Raw genomic sequence first — 5,462 nt, 5'->3', positions numbered from 1 at the left:
AATTGTTCCCTGGGTATCTTTCTGGGGCTGCAGAACTATGGGGACACAAACTCTTTTGATGTTACTGGGGGAGAGGAAACCTGATGGTTTGGCAGATGGTGGCCAACTTGTTTACCCCGTCACTGTATTGCTTTTCCTCTCTTGGCCAGAGCGTTACTCTTGTTTCCATTGGGTTCTTTGGGGACCCCTGTTTCTTAGGACTGTGTCTTATGAGATGCGTGTCTTGTACTGAGGGTAAATAAGGATCAACCTGGGCCAACATTTAGTCATAACTTAAATGTGTTAAAATGGAACCTTCTTTTATTCTCTGCAACTGAACCTACATTGTCCATGAGTCCTGATTCCCTCTAATAGTAGAAAACACGTGTAACAGGATCTGTAAACGGAAGTTTAAGCCAAGATCCTAAGATGACAAATGCCAGATGGCAGAGTGGATTGTGAGGATTTGTAAAATTTCAAGGGAAGTTCCTAAATCTTTCTCATATCCAAGTTCTAAAAGATAGGGTTGGAAATGGGAAGAGAGGATTGCGTAGAGGATGTCTTTGAAGAGAGCTCTGTTGTGGGCCCTCCCTGCCTCCTTTTGCTTCATCTTAAACCTGGTGAGAAGAGTTCCTCAGGAATCTTGATCTGTGATTCGTGCAGTTGGGGGTGCAGACTGATGCCTGTCTTTTGACTGAAAAATGTGAAAGACAGGAATGTGGAGTATCCAGTTGATTCAAGGTGGGAGCAAAGGATGTGTGTGTGTGTGTGTTTCCTCGATCAGATGTGGTCATGGGGAGAAAAGACAGGCCTGAGGCTCTTATAAATCTTGTCCAAGCCTGGACTGAGTGATGGGAACCTGAGGGAGAGAATGGACTGTGGAATGCTGAAGTGGCGCAGCTAGCTGGGGGTGTGGGGGTGGGGGACGCATCCGCCAGGACTAGAAACAAAATTGAGTGTTTTCAGTGAGGATTTCTAGAGGGACTCATGAAAGGGACCGTAAACTAAAGAGCCAGCTTGAAACATCTATCAGATCAGAGGCGAGGACCATTTAACGACAGTCTCGATGAAGTAATAACTTTCCTGTTCTCCCTCTCTGCTCCCCTTTCCCTTCTCTCCTTCTGCTTTGACCCTTGAGAAGTCAGGTAACACGCAGCAAAATAGGACATGAGAGAGAAGGGCTGGACGCCTAGGGTGGAGAAATGGGATCATATTCTAGTCTTTCCTCTTCCAGTTGGAAGAGGGGAGAAGTTTAACTGTTAAATCAAATTCAATGTTTTGGCAATTATTTGCAATAGTACACTTTCATATTCATTCTGAGACTTTGTTTGCAGTTTGATGTGACCATTTGGGCTTTTTATCATCTAAGAATGACTAGAAAAATCTGGGACTGCCTGCATTTCATTCAGGGTGAAAGGAGGAGGGAACCAAGGAGCAGACCCTTTTCTTGCAATTTGAAGTTCTCTCCTTGTCCCAATGTAGGAAGACCTTTTATCCTTTTGGGGGTAAAAAGATGCCTGTTCTTTCAATATGGCACCATTGCTGTGGCTATTACAAAATTCTATGCTCAGTCTTTTCGGCTTTAGCTGAAATCTTGCAAGTCAAATCCTGCTGCGTTTCAAACCAAAATTATCACTGTACCTTCTCAGGCACTTGCAGCTCAGTCTTTTTGCTTTTGTTTTCAAACTGTTGTATCATCTGTGAGCTGATGGAGCAGCTCGATTGGCTTCTTTGTCCTAGGTCAGGTAGGTAGGCAGCCTCAGGGAAACTAGGGAATTATGAGAGGTTATGAGACCAAAATTGCATGAGTTGAATATTTAAAAAATATTATCCTGCTTCACACCCATACTAGGCAGGCCCATGGCATGCATTTCTGTTAGTCTCCATTTGACTTACACGGTAGTGTGCTGAGGTAGGGGTGCCCTCTGTGAGGTTGTCTCTGAGTTATATGAGAAAGTGTAGAAAAATATCAGTTGACTCCATTTCAACAATTGCCGTGACTACAGAGAAATTATTGCTTCCTTCAATCTGTGGACTTGTGAGACCTCAGTTGGTGGAGCAAAATAATAAAATAAAATAAAAGTAAAGTCAAAGTCAAATGGCACTAGAGGAGATGCTAGAGAAAAAGCTTTATTATTGGCCAGTGTGGTACGGCGATTTTAAATCTCACCTGAACTTGGAACATTGTATGTTAGGGTCACTATCTGAGTTATGGTGCCAGGAGCTCTTTTTCTATTCAGTTCCACAGATCCTACTCTCATGGTAAAAAAACGAGTGACGTTTAGGTACAGATGGAACAGTATCTCAAATAAACAGTTTTGGGCTGTAGCTCCTCAGCGAACATGGAATAAAACGGTTCCATCAGCGTTCTGGAACCAACCGTGTGCTCCACATAGTATAGTATTTGCTAGTATTGTTGAACATTTTAATGATAAGAAACTGGCAAAATCTTATTGGCCACCGTCCTTGAGAGATCTTTGATGATTTGCACCATTCTTCCAGACTATTTATTTACAGTTACCTATTACCTATTGATTGATTCCTTAATCTCAATTTGGTGTAAATGCAGATGTTGTAGGGACAATTTCGTGTTTCAGTGAAAGACGCTGCACTGTCTAGGGGATGTCCTTCCATATCACCTGGTTCTGATTCTTTACGAGCTCTTCACAGTCCTGTGAGTTGTTGATGACCGATCTTAGTCCTTGCCTGTAGACGTGCACACTCTCTCCTGTCTAGTAGCCCTGCCGTTGACCACTCTTCCCCCACTGTGGAAGGAGCTGGTTTTACCTCCACTCGCATCTTCATTTCACCGTTTCTCTACTCCATGGAAATTTGTGCTTTTTTGACTTCTCCTTTGAATTGGTTGTAACACCCCCTCAGTGTCCGCATTGAGTTAAATAAAATCTTTAACACACATTCATTTTCACGTCTGTATGAGAGTTATGATTCTTACCTTAAAAATCATCTTTTGACAGTATACTGTCAAAATATCAGTACCTGGCCATCCATGTGTGCCCACCAACGACGTGAAGTGGTGATTATTACAGCAGAGGTTTGCTGTGGAACTATGAGCTTTAAATCAAAGTTTCTTGCTCATCTATCCTGGAAAATCAGTGGCTTTGGTGATTATGCCGTGTAGCCTGTTATTTACGGGCAACAGATAAAAAGGCAAGGAATGTGCATGTCTGGGGCAAGAGGATTCCGATGACTGCGAGACTGTTGTGGAATCCCTTGGCAACTCCCTCTGCTCACCTGCCCATTACTGAACCAGAGGACAACAAGATAGCAAAGGGACCAAAATATCAACTGCAAATTTCAACCAGCAAGGCCACCCATACCTCCCTGTGCTCCGGGGCATCCTGAAGGAGTTCCTTTCTGATAATATCAGCAGGAATCATCTCCTAGAAGCTTAGAAAAGTGTAAAGGCCAGTTTCCATATTTAACTAAGAGCCTTCTGATTTTTTTTTATGGCAAATTAAAAAGAATCAGTGGTTCCTTGGCATGAAAATCTTCTCCGAACACACAATATTATTATAGCAGCGAGTCATGAAAAAGGCCTGACATGGGTTGACATCCATGACCTTGTCAACATTGATGGGAACTTGTGTGGAAACCAACTTTTGTCCTCTTTGAAGTCTGAAGGTTTGGGGAGGCTCTAGCTGCTTTGCTAGGGCCCTGACACTGATTAGCTCTGATCTCTACCCTTTAAGATTCTCTTAGCAATTTGGCTGCTGTACAAGTACTGCCAGGGGCATGTGCTACCATTCCTCCCAAATACGGTAGCGTACTTGGCTTTACAGTTTCTGACACAGAAGAAAAAAAACAATGCCAGCTGAAGGGAAGCATAGCCACTTGTTGAAGTATAAACACACTCTAAGGGAGTATGTTTTTCCCATCTACCAGCCTCATCTCATCTACCAACTCCACTTTTGATATTACTTGGTTAGTCCTCAGACAGGAAGGGAGAAAATATTGTGCGTGATCGCCTTAAAGTCCAGTCAGAGCAGAGATGTCATATAAGCCTGGCACATTTCTCTGGACACTTTCTTGGTGATGGGAACAGAGTTACCCCCGTCTAATCTTGATAATAGTTACTTAAATAATTGTTGCACAGCTGCCTCATAAGAAACACATTCACATTTTATTTTTTAATCTAGAAGTTGAAGCCACTTTGTAAGAGCCCTGTGCCTGTCTTCTGCTCTTGGTCCGAATTTTGTTAAGTTGATTCCTAAATTTACATAATTGGGATCATAGCTAAAGCTCCAACTTTGGAGGTAGCTTTGTTCACTAGCACATGAGAAGTGCAGAATATTTATTTTAAATTGGAACTTTAAGTCTACAGTAACATGACCTGCAGCAAATGTACGGCATCATTTGCATTCTATAAGATCTGCAAGGTTCACTCTTACGATATCGTAGTTGATGTATGCTTTCTAAATATCTGTTTCAAATGCTTGTAAAATGTGATCGTGGTGTTTTTTTCCATTTCTCTGAACTTGGAGAATTAAGGTGAGCTCATGAAAATTTTACGTGGATTATGGCCCTCTAATGAGGCTTTATGTCAATGTTCCTGAGTTTTAAAAAGGGAGGGGGCACCATTCCACACTGATCCCTGCGAATCTATAGAGATTAAAAATAGAGAGAAATGGAACTGTGCAGGCAGGAAAGCCATGCAACATGTTGCCCCGGGTCTAAAGGGTATAGAAATATGAGCTTGTCAGGCAATTAGTGAATGGAGGTACCTACATGTGTAGGAGACTGCTTCCTTGGGCTCCCATATGTTCTCCATTTAGAGGTAAGTCTAGAAGCAGGAGACTGTAGTGTGTGCCAGTCCAGTGGTTTCTGGCAGAACCCCTGAAAGGGTATAGGAGACAGAATCCAGAATCTAGGGGTAGATTAGGCAGGAGCTAGGTAGGCAATCAGGAGGTGAAATATTTTAGAAAGAGCATGTCATTTGGAGCCAGACTGAAATGGTTATCTGGGCAGTTCCCCTTCCTGGGTGTGTGACTTTAGCAAATTAACCTCGCTGAGTCTCAATTCCCATAACTCTAAGGTGGAATAGTAATCACCACTTCCTAGGTGGTTGTAATGATTAGAAATACCGTATGTAAACTACCCAGCACAGTAGTAGGCCCATAATAAGGCAACTACCTTAAATTGGTTAAGACGTTAAGTCCTAGTAAAGGATGAGAGCTGCAAACAGGTGAGCCAAGGCAGATGCTCAGTTTGAAGGACTCTGATGACTTGGGTCAGAGAGAGGTCAGATAGGTCTTGGCTACTTGAAATTCCAAGGCTCATCACTAGCAGAATACACCTTGTCTACTGGCTGAAGGGCCCGGGGCTGCTGATAAGGACTGGCTCAGAAGAGGCCTAGGACTGAAGCTAGCCCCGAGAGGGCTCAGAGAACCTAGAGGGCAATCAGAGGAGACAGAAAATGTCAGTGCTCTCTGTTGGTGAGACTTTACTGTGACCTAGTAGAGTGG

Source organism: Hippopotamus amphibius, chromosome 8, assembly GCF_030028045.1.
Source record: "Hippopotamus amphibius kiboko isolate mHipAmp2 chromosome 8, mHipAmp2.hap2, whole genome shotgun sequence".
Lineage (NCBI taxonomy): Eukaryota > Metazoa > Chordata > Mammalia > Artiodactyla > Hippopotamidae > Hippopotamus > Hippopotamus amphibius.
The sequence above is the reverse complement of the archived record's forward strand: the minus strand, read 5'-3'. Positions refer to the sequence as shown.